Genomic DNA, 12,958 nt, shown 5'->3' on the forward strand with positions numbered 1-12,958 from the left:
AAAACCTTGAATTACATAACGAGGTTTCTGGGTCCTTACATTCTCCCCTGCTTAGGATCATTCTCCCTCGAATGAGAAGTAGGTTCTGCCTCTTATCACATAACATAACCTATCTCTTCTTTCGCACAGCTAAATTTATGTGTGGAATCTAAGTATGTTAAACATACTTATAAGTCAGTTGAAAGGAATTCAAATCCTTTAGACTTAATTCACACAGATATTTGTGACATGAAGTCAATATCATCTCGCGGTGAAAAAATGTATTTCATAACTTTTATTGACGATAGTACTCGATATTGCTATGTTTACTTACTTAATAGTAAAGATGAAGCAATAGACGCATTCAAGAAATACAAAAATGAAGTTGAAACGCAGCTTAATAAGAAAATCAAAATGATAAGAAGTGATAGGGGTGGTGAATATAAATCTCCTTTAGAACAAATATTTTTAGAATATGAAATTATTCATAAAACAATGGCCCCTTACACGCCCCAATCCAATGGGATTGCAGAAAGAAAGAATCGTTCAATAAAGGAGATGATGAACGCATTATTGATAAGTTCTGGTTTGCCACATAACTTGTGGGGGGAAGCCGTTCTTACGGCTAACCGAATGCTAAATCGAGTACCCCATAGCAAAACACAATCCATTCCATATGAAAATTGAAAGGAAGGAAGCCCAACTTGAATTATTTTAAAGTGTGGGGGTGTTTGGCAAAAGTGCAAGTTCCTAAACCCAAAAGGGTTAAAATAGGACCGAAAACCGTTGATTGTGTTTTCATAGGATATGCGACTAATAGTAAAGCATATCGATTTCTGGTTCATAAATCAGAAAATCCCGACATTCATAATAATACGGTTATAGAATCAGATAATGTTGAGTTCTTTGAAAATATATATCCGTATAAAAAGGAATGTGAGTCGATTGGTAAAGGATCTAAACGACTTCGGGAAGAAACAAAAGAAAGTACACTTAACCAGGAGGATCCAAGACGTAGTAAACGTCAAAGAACGTCTACTTCATTTGGACCAGATTTTGTGACTTTCTTATTGGAAAATGAGCCTCAAACATTTAAAGAAGCTATGTCTTCTTCGGAATCATTGTTATGGAAAGAGGCAGTCAATAGTGAAATAGAATCCATACTGAAAAACCATACATGGGAATTGGTTGATCTTCCTCCTGGAAATAAACCGTTGGGTTCTAAATGGATCTTTAAGAGGAAAATGAAAGATGATGGCACTATTGAAAAGTATAAGGCAAGACTTGTGGTCAAAGGGTATAGACAACGAGAAGGTCTTGACTATTTTGATACATACTCTCCAGTTACAAGAATTACATCCATACGAACGTTAGTAGCGTTAGCTGCAGTTTATGGTCTTGAAATTCATCAAATGGATGTTAAGACGGCCTTCTTAAATGGAGAGTTGGAGGAAGAAATCTACATGGAACAACCTGAAGGGTTTGTGGTTCCAGGTAATGAAAAGAAGGTCTGTAGACTTGTTAAGTCCCTTTACAGATTAAAACAAGCACCCAAACAATGGCATGCTAAATTTGACCAAACAATGTTGTCAAATGGATTTAAGATAAATGAATGTGATAAATGTGTGTACATTAAAAATGTTCCAAATCACATAGTCATTGTTTGCTTATATGTGGATGATATGCTCATAATGAGTAATGACATTGCCAACATAAATGCTACTAAGCGTATGCTAACTAGCAAGTTTGATATGAAAGACTTGGGAGTTGCTGATTTAATTCTGGGAATTAAGATCCATAAGACTTCTCAAGGTCTAGCATTGTCACAATCTCATTATATTAAGACAGTACTTGAAAAATTCAAGCACTTGGGCTTTAAAGTTGCAAAGACTCCAATTGATGTGAATCTTGCATTAGCAAAGAACAAAGGCCAGACATATCAGGATTATGCTGTTGCTCGTGTGTTGGGTTGCTTAATGTACATCATGAATTGTACACGATCAGATATAGCTTGTGCTATAAGTAAATTGAGTTGATATACGAGCAATCCAGGTCAATCTCATTGGATGGCCATGAAACGAGTTTTGGGGTATTTAGTACATACCCAGGACTTTGCTTTGCACTACAATAAATATCCTGCGGTCATTGAGGGATACTGTGATGCAAATTGGATCACCGGATCAACTGATTCCAAGTCCACAAGTGGATATGTATTCACTATTGGTGGAGGAGCGGTATCTTGGAAGTCATCCAAACAAACTTGTATTGCCCGCTCTACAATGGAGGCTGAGTTCATAGCCTTGGATAAAGCCGGTGAAGAAGCTGAATGGCTCCGGAATTTCTTGGAAGATATTCCATTTTGGCCCAAACCGTTGGCACCAATATGCATACATTATGATAGTCAAGCGGCAATTGGAAGGGCTGGGAGCATTATGTATAACGGTAAGTCTCGCCATATACGACGAAGACATAAAACCGTTAGACAATTACTCTCTAGAGGAATTATCACGATTGACTATGTAAATTCAAGTGATAATGTGTCGGATCCACTTACAAAAGGCCTAACTAGAGAGGTAGTTGAGAAGTCATCAAGGGGAATGGGATGGTGGCCGAGAACAAGTCATAGTGGCGGTAACTCCACCTAGAAGACTAGAGATCCCAAGATCTAGGTTCAAGGAGATCAAACAAAGTCATTTATGACGGTTCAACATTGTCAACTAAACTTTTGGTCCATTCTCGTGATGAGACAATGTTCAGTACCAAGGATAAAGCATTAAGGCTTTTTAATGATTTCTAAATTTGATACGGGGTATATCAAATAGTGTATCTACGGGATGACACGTTTAGGAATCACCTATGTAAGTGTGAAGTGTTAGCCGCTTCAAGGAGAACATTGTAAGGCCAGTTCTCTACGCACTTATGAAACCAGGTGATGTTCATGGCTGAAACGAACACAACAATGAGAACCAAAGACGGTTAAGGGTTGGTTATGTCATGTGTGACTTATGGTTGTCTAGGTATACACTAAAGTTCGACGATTCAAAGATATCAAATCTACCGATTGATCGAGTATATCCGACATAAGTTTACTACAGAAAGTTCAAAGGGAAACCTACTTATCCAGATGCAATTAATCCTTACTTGCAAATCACACAGTTTTTCATGCATACTTCCGTGATATAGCCATTCTCATTCATGTGGGGGATTGTTGGGTTTTGGATATATTTAATTAATATATATTAAATACTTAAAAGAGGGTGAATGGGAAATGGAGGGAAATGAAATTTTTGAGTGAAATTTTAAGTTACCCCCCTTAGCAAATGGGCATTGTCCCATATTGGAAGAGGAAGAGGTTTTCTATGGGTATATAAGCAAAATTTCACTACGATTTTCTGAGTTTTCTCTCCTTCTTCTGCATACTTTTAGCATCAAACAAAGTAAAAAGTAAGTGTGATTTGCTACCGAACTTTGTGTTCGCTGAAACACTGGGGTTTGAAGTACCACTACACCAGTGTGTAATTCGTTTTATCCTGGGAGGAAATAATCCATAACCTTGGGTACTAGGAGGGGATTAAATTCCTTAAGGAAACACTGTGAATTCAGTGGGCTCGAATTGGTTTTATGTCATTTCTGTTTATGTTCATTTCTGTTTATATTCATTTATATTTCCACAATTATTTTACAAATACAGTCTACTAACAGTGCCTCGGTTGTCATTCTTGTTGTACATTTTTTGTTAAAAAGTCTTGTTGGTTGAAAAAATTTGGTTATTTCCTCATTTGTCTTATTTGTATTTATCTGTATTTGATTATTTGTCGTTCTTATAATGTGTTCACTCCTTATTGCCTTATTGCCTTAAATTTTGTAGTTAGGCTACATTATTGTACTGTTTTTATCATTCATTTCCACGCTTTCTGTTATTAGTCTATATTATACTCTTTTCAGTTTTTCTTATGCTAGTAGGTGTCTCGACTTGGCCTCGTCACTACTCTACTGAGGTTAGGCTTGATACTTACTGGGTACCATTGTGGTGTACTCATGCTATGCTTCTACACATTTTTGTGCAAATCTAGGTACATCCGCTCGTGCCGGATGCCAGTGATTGACCAGTTATTTTCGGAGACTTCAAGGTACACCTGCTTGACGCTCGCAAGCCTCGGAGTCACCTTTTGCTTTTAGCTGTACTACTGCTTATTTCCTGTTCAAAACAGTATTGTATTTAGAACTTATTAGTGCACTCTCTGTAAAGCTTATGACTCGGTTCCACCAGGTTTTGGGAGTTATTGAAAGATGTACTGTTAGGTTTTACTATGACAGATTTTCAGTCTAAGTTGATTTTTAAATTGTTTTTTTTTTTTTTGCTAGATCTTGATGTATGTTAGGCTTACTTAGTCTCAGAGATTAGGTGTTATCACGACATCCTAAGGTGGGAATTTGGGATCGTGATAACTTTCAATTAAGTTTATATTACGGGATCATCTATTGAGAGAATTTCTGTTAAGTTTGAAGTTTGATCCTCAATGTTTATGTTGTTTACGATAGTTTTATCACTATATTCATTATCTTAAGGTTGAGTTATATTACAATATCTATGACTTCCACTGACCCACCACCCCTTATGCCTCCTGACCCACCCAATTCAACCAATGAAACTTCGACAACCCAAACCTCTAAATCTACCCCCACTGCCCAAAAATCCAAGAATGTCACTTTTACAGCAAATTTCAATCTTCCAAAGCAAATAACCACTGCAAGCAACACTGTTGAAACCCCCAAATAAGATATTAACAATGCCAACCCAAATCTCACCTTTGCTTCTAACACCGTCCCACCACAACCTAAAATATCTTCCAACTTTTATCCCCCTCCAAGACGGAATAATAAAGTAGATGCTACAAAATGTTAGGCAACAACAAGAACCCACCCATTCTGAAAACAGCCATTTCCTCTTTCCCCACCCCTGAAATCAGTACCTCTGAATATCCAATTGATGAAGACCACAGTCGGAAAAAATAGAGCTATGGCTCCCTATGGAAGCAGAGGTAATGATCAAGGAGTATCAAAACCATCCTTTGTTGCGGCAGTCCAAGCGAAACTTCCAGTCCTCAACGATGGAACATCATCGATTGAAATCAGACATGGTACCTATTTAGGTAAACCAGCTGTTTTCTTCACTGCTCAAGATTATTTTGTGACTCTGGCACAAGATTGTAAACTTACTCTCAAAGGTAAGTTTTACCGAGGAAAGCCTACTATAACTTAGGAAAGTCTTTATCGATCAATTTCACTTAATAAGATCAGTGAAAATAGCTTACTTTGACTTTAGACATGTTTATCTTGATTTTACAAATGAGGTAGATTACAATCATATCCTATTCAAGGAATATGTTGATATTGGAGAAGCTCCTATGAAGATTTTAGAATGGACAACTGATTTTAGACCTGAGGAGGAGACATCAATCGTCCCCGTATGGATTTTGATTCACCAGTTACCATGGCATTTATTTAGATGGCAAGTTATCTCTAAACTGGTTAGTGATGTCGGTGTGGCCGTGGGTCCTGACCAAGCCACATATTCCAAGTCTAGAGGGAATATAGCTAAAATAAAGGTTGAAATTGACCTCTTGAAGCCGAGGTTAGACCAAATATGGTTGGGATTCAACCTACTTGATGGAACTGAAGATGGCAGATGGCTCGAGATTGAATATGAGAAGGTCCCTAGCTATTGCTTATACTGCAAACTTCAAGGTCATCTTGAAAGTCAATGCAGGAATAAGATCAGAGACGAGAGAGTCAAAGTACAAAGAGAAGAACAATACAAACGAGAAAAAGAATCCAAGATCGAGAAAAAGAGCAATGATGAAGAAGGTTATCAAATTGTGACAAGAAAGAGAGGATGAAAAGATAAGAAAACAGCTAATGTTCAGCACAAGCTTGTGGTAACATATCAGACTAAGCCACACCAAATTGAGGTCTCGAAACATAACACCGGGAGTAATAAGGGTATCACTATTAAAGAACCGACTGAAAATGTCCAGCTCCTAGTGATTGAAAAAACTCCTAGTAAAGGAAAGGGTAAAATTTGAGAGAGTGCAATGCTTCAGACCAGTGAAGCACATGTGATACAGAATGATCATAGCAACGATACTCCTACTAATTTGGCAGGAGCAAACAACAAAAGAAGAATAATCAGGCAACAAACAAGAAGAAAGATGGAGACAAAAGTCAACCAAGAATTGAACCTGCCCCAAAATCCAAAAATCAAGAAGGAATGGACAATGAAAAATCCACAGAGCACAGGTTACAAACGGATCAACAATAGCAACCAGAAAGCATGTTAAATCAGCAACAACAAAGACAGAAACACAAATTAAAGAAGTACAACTAACCATCCCAGAGAAGATAGACAATAAAAGGGCCAATAACATAATTGATAAGGAAACAAGTCATGTTATTTATCCAGGAGAAGTCCAAAATAATTACCTGAAACTCATCAGTGGCACAAGTTTTGATGAGGATCACAGGAGTGAAGAAGGATATTATCTGAAACCTGGAGAGAACTTTGAGTCTTTGGAAGTAGAGGATGATTGTTCATAAGACTCGGACCATAAAGATGAGGACAACTCAAAAGCGAGTGAATACTATGCAAGTGTAGAGAGTGAAGAGTCTAACAGTGATAACCATGTTGATGTGTTGGTTAAGACATTTTGCTCCCAATCATTGGTGGACGTTGCTGTGACATCATCCTTTAGTAATGTCATTGATACTTGTCACTTATCTCCCAGAGGTAGAGGTAGGGGGAAAGGCAAGAGTAGAGGTGGCAGAACCTCTTCAAGGGGCAGAGGAGGCAACAAGAATAAACAAAAGCCTGGAAAAGCTTCAAAAGGTCAAGCTTCTCCAAATCTCTAATCATGTTTAAGTCCTAATATTGGAATATAAGGAGCATCAAATCTATGGTGCCCTTGAAAGACTTAAACAATTAATCATAGGAGAAAAACTTCCTATCATTGCTTTAGGTGAACCTTTTCACAAAGCAAATAAACTGGATAAGTTCAAAAGAATTTTAGGGCACCAACATGCCTTTTCAAATTGTGACAGCCAGATTTGGGTCTTCTGGGAAGATCAACTGGAATGTGATATTTTTGATGAGGATGAGCAACAAGTCACTTGTAGTATAAAGATTGATGGAGTCTATATACTACTCTCTTTTGTTTATGCAAAATGTGAAGATCATCTGCGAGAGCATCTTTGGGATAAACTCGGGCTTATTTCAGGGAATTACAGCATGCCATGGTTAGTGTCTGGAGACTTCAATTGTATTATTGATCTGGCTGAGAAAAAAGGAGGTACCCCACATAGAATTTCAAAGAGCATGTCTTTCATACAATGCATTATGGATTGTGAGTTAGGGGATGCTGGGTACATTGGGTCAAGCTTTACATGGTGTAATGGTTGGGCTCCAGAGAGGAGAGTTTGGCAGACATTAGATAGAGTTCTCTTGAATCATGAGTGGCTGAATCTCTTTGCCAATACCAGTGTTAACCATTTGATTAGAACTAGGTCTGATCACTCTCCTCTTTTGATCTCTACTAACTCTAATAAGATGATTATGTTACATATTTTAGGTTCTTGGATTTTTGGACAGAAGAACCCGGTTTCATGGATATTGTTGAGCAAGCTTGGATTATTGATGTCTCTAGTTCACCACTTTGGAAGTTCCATTTAAAACTTAAAAATACCTGCAAAATGCTTTCATAGTGGTCAAAAACCTCTGTGGGAAATATTTTTACAACTGTAAAATCCTTAAGAGGATAAGATTGCAATGTTGGAACTTCAATCTACCAATGACAACTCAGAAGCTAACAGAGTTGCCCTTAATCAAAGTAATGTTGAACTGATAAGGGCATACAAGAAGGAAAAGGCTTTTTGGAGACAAAAATCTTGAATCAAGTGGTTTGTGGAAGGAGAAGTCAACACCAGATTCTTTCACTCTGTGGTCAAGGTCAAGAAGAGGAGGTTAACTCTATCTAGAATGCAAGATGATAACATCAACTGGATTGAAGGAAATAAGTGTATTGCTCAGGAGGCTATAAAGTTTTTCGAGAAGCAATTCACAAAGCAGAACACCCATAAGGACTTTTCTATTATGAGTTGCATTCCAAGGATTGTTAATCAGGAGGATAACAAAAAACTTCTAGCACCACCTTCAATTGATGAATTGAAAGAGAGCATCTTCTCTATGAGCAAACACAGTGCTCCTAGACCTGATGGGGTCTCTGGAAAATTCTACCAATCATGTTGGGAGATAATAAATGAGGATTTTCTACTAATGATACTTGACTTTTTCGCAGGTACTTCTTTACCAAGATCTTTTACTCACACATGCCTTATCATGATTCCAAAGGTGGAGAATCTCAAACGATTCACTGAGCTAAGACTAATCAGTCTTAGCAACTTCTCTAGCAAGATTATTTTCACACTTATGAACCAGAGACTTGGCCCTCTCATGAAGAAATTGATCCCTCCATATCAGACTAGTTTTATCAAAGGAAGGTCTATAGCTGAGAATATCATGCTCACTCAGGAAATGGTGCACAACATTAATCAGTCTCCACGACTTGGAAATGTTGTCATGAAATTGGATATGGCCAAGGCATATGACAGAGTCTATTGGGACTACCTATGCCAAGTTTTGAGGCAAATGGGTTTTCAGAAGTATGGGTTGATAGAGTCTGGAGGCTAATCTCGAATGTCTGGTATTCAATAAAGCTAAATGGTTCGAGGCAAGGTTTTTTCAAATCTAGCAAGGGTATTAAACAAGGGGATCCTCTTTTCCCGTCATTGTTTCGTCATTGGAGCAGAGTTATTATCCAGAATGATGAACAGACTACCTGAAGAAGGTTTTATTCCATATTCATCTGTGAGAAGAGGGCCCTTGATTACTCATTTATGTTATGCGGACGACACCATTTTATTTTCCTCTGGAGATCCAACATCCTTGAAGATGATGATGAATAAACTGGAGTCATATGAAATCATCTCCGGACAGAAGATCGACAAGAGTAAATCTGGTTTCTATGGGTCAACAACCTTCCCTCAATCTGAGCTCAATAAAGTGGAGGATATTACTGGTTTTTCTCAACTTCATTTCCCGATGCAGTACTTGGGGTGTCCCGTATACTTGGGGAGGAAAAAAGTAGTTCACTTTAACAACATGGTAGCTAGAGTTTCCAATAGACTCCAAGGATGGCAAGGGAAGCTCCTATCTTATGGTGGGAAAGCAGTGCTCATTAAATCAGTATTGCAATCTCTTACTCTTCACTTGCTTTTTGTTCTTTATCCTCGTAAAATTGTTCTTTCACAAACAGAGAAGATCATAGCTAATTTTTTCTGGGGAAAGGATGACATCAAAAAGAAATTCCATTGGAAAAAACGGAGTGATCTCTGTTTCCTTATTCTTGAAGGTGGGGCTGGCTTTAGATCACTATCGAATTTCGCAAATGTCTTCTCTGCTAAGGCATGGCATAACTAATCAGAGTCTCTTGAATGATTTTTTGAGTGCAAAGTATTGTAAAAGGCTACATCCTATTGCCAGGAAGTGGTCCTACGACCAATCTCACAATTGGAAAAGGTTAATGGAGATTAAAGAAGATGTTGAAAAACATATCCTTTGGAAAATTGGGGTAGGTAGGATATCCTTCTGGTGGGATAATTGGTCTGGTAAGGGATGTCATGACCCAAATCAATGGGCCACAATGGGAACTCGGTACCTTACTCAAGCGAGTACCAATGTAACGTATCTTTTGATTCATACTATCATAAGTAAATGAGCCAGAGAGACTATCGTGAGATAAGTTGAATAAAAGATGGGGAAATACTCGACATTGGACGACCCAACATGTAATCCAAACTTATAACGCACGGACCTATAAGACCGACATGATCCTTTATATACTCAAAACATAGGCTGACAAGGCCATACAAGTATCCGTATACATGACATCTATCCACAAGCCTCTAAGAGTACATAAGTATCACAAAGGTCGGGACTGAGCCCCACCATACCAATCAATAAATGACCTAATCATATTGACCAATAAGCAACTTCGGAGCAAATGGAGCGCACCAACATCTTCCGCTGAGCTGATAGCCTACTTGGAGGACTCTCGACCTGTCAATCGGGACCTGCGGGCATGAAACGCAGCATCCCCAGGCAAAAGGGACGTCAGTACAAATAATGTACCGAGTATGTAAGGAATGAAAATTAGTAAATAATAGACATGAGAGAAACATGGAGTAAAAGACTCAACATGTAAGTCTGAATAACTCTGTGAATCATTAATATTTATAATGCCATGCATATGTGTAGAAATGTCATGACATGCATAGGTATATGCGTTCATAACATCATCAAGCCTCTGAGGGCACCCAACATATCAATTTGGCCACTGTGGGCAAAATCATCAACGTATACCACCTGATCAGGTGGTGGTGCGTATATAACGCCGCAACCTTTTCCCATATTCCATATTCATATAATATACATACATAATACACATATATATATATATATATATATATATATATATATATATATATATATATATATATATATGCGTATATAGTATATAACGCCATCTGGTCATGGGTCAATGTAAATGAATGCAATGCATGAGAAGTACGTCAATAAAATCTCTCGGAATGTCATAAGACCAGTATGCCCTTGATTAATATCATGAAATAACTTTATCAACTTACGTATTTTCGGAGACCCATGAACAAATGATAGAATAATAGGAAACATGGGGAATCAAGAACATAAGCATCTCTAGAATTTCTATGAATAGAGTCATTTATGGAAGTTGTGCACTTGCTCGTTTCGTTTGTATCGTATGGATCATGACAAAAAGAAAGAAGGGATAGCCTTAACAGACCTGAACCGATTCTCTTGACAATCCATCTAACACACGTCAATTGCAAAAAGGACACATAACGGCGGATCGAGGTAGGAAAAAATCCATATGATGTTCTTGAGAAAGATTATACCGAGCTCCCTTAAAATTGCAAAATCTCACGTTGCTTTGAATTGTTGAAGATCTTACATTGCTTATGTGATATATTCAAATGCATATTAGAATGACCAAAGTAACGTGATGAGATTCTTTAAGACTCACGAGACTCTTAAGTTTGAGATAGTAACGTGATGAGACTTCTTAAGAGTCATGAGACTCTTAAGTTTAAGATATCTTATACATGGATGTGGGCCCAACTTTGGATGACTTAGTCACAAAATTTCCTCCAAATGTGCCACCTTTTATGTGATTTTAAGAGTCACAATTTGGCTTTGATGTGCTGCTACATTTTTGGCTTGTCAAGCATATCCAAATTACTTAATTAGCTTAATCACTTAGTTAATCTCCCACTAAAAATCCATAATTACCCAATTGATTTATCTCAAATTACTTAAAATATTGCTCATTTTTAGCACACCTTATACACCTCACTATCATGGTCATGTGGTACCTTGTATGGCACTAATCCATAAATACCGGGTATTATAGCTCGGACCATATTTTTATCCCAAAATGTCAAACCTCGACAAAGCTCATTTCCTTCGATTCGCTTACCCTCTCACCTTCACGAATTTACTTATCACTTGTTTGAAATAGTAAAATGCTTATAATCTCAAAATAATCTCATTCCCGAACTTACGTCGATTAACTTACGACGGAATTTTAATGTACGAAAATGCGGGATGTAACCTCTCATTTTTTAGCTTCAATTAATTTACTTATGGCGCACTTTCACGTACCAAAATATGGGGTGTAACAAGGGAGCCCTGGCCAAGTTCAATCAATTCCATAATGCCCCTAGGAAACTCCAAGTGAACTATTTCTTTAAGGATGGGAAGTGGAATTCCAATAAGCTCAGGAATGTCTTCCATCACAATATTGTGAATGACATTTTCGAGATTGGTATCAATATTGGAAGGGGGATAAGCCAATAAGGATGATTGAATCTAAGGGAGACTTCACTTGCTATTCTTCTTGGCAGATGTTGAGGAGACAGAGGATACTTCATTCACTACTACCATGATTTGGCAGAAGAAACTTCCTTTCAAAATTTCTTTCTTCATGCTAAAAATGCTACAGAATAGAATCCCAACTGATGAAGGCCTCAAGAGATTCAGGTTGATCTTACCATCGAAGTGCTCGTGTTATAATAGTCACAAGGAAGAGACCATCATGCACCTATTTTGTGAGAGTTATATTGCAAAACATGTTTGGTGACGGAGGGATCGTACCATTCGAGCCATTTTTTTATTGACTCGAAATGGTTGCAGGTTTGAAAAAGGATCTTAGAGTGTCTAGGGTTGGGCTAGGAGGGTCTCTTAAAGCCTTCTTTTTTCTTCTCATCGGAGTTGTGAAGTGGGAGAGAAGGGATGTCACAATTGGGGTTTTGAATAAAACAATCGAAGAAAGGCTAGAAAACTATAAGGTCTTATAGGAAAAAGACAAAATGTAGGTAGGCTGCCACGCAGAGTAAAGGTAACTAGCCAATTCCCCAAGGTCTAGTAAACTAAGGTGGTAGTGCAGACAAGGTTAATTCACCGGCGTCTCCCTATTCAGTGCTATGCATGGTTCCTTGGTAACATCCAGTTTGATCAGGGAACCATGGAAATGAATCTGCTAATGAAGGTTACAGATTCGGAGTGATGTAAACATAAGAATGGAAGGTTTGCTTGTCAGTTGTCGGGCCAATGAGGCTCTTCTAGCTTTACCTACACGGCAAGGGAAAGATCAAAGGAGAGGAGGGAAATCCCCTACACAAACTATCTGATCAAGTTTTCTTTTTCCTATCACAGGCAGCTGGCAAAGCCGTGTTTGATCATCGCGTACATGCGCCGTTACAGCTTCGTTCATGCGCCAATCAATTGACAGTGAAGCAGAGAAGGAAGAGTTTTGATCACTGTGTGGGT

The sequence above is a fragment of the Nicotiana attenuata genome, chromosome 12, assembly GCF_001879085.1.
Source record: "Nicotiana attenuata strain UT chromosome 12, NIATTr2, whole genome shotgun sequence".
Lineage (NCBI taxonomy): Eukaryota > Viridiplantae > Streptophyta > Magnoliopsida > Solanales > Solanaceae > Nicotiana > Nicotiana attenuata.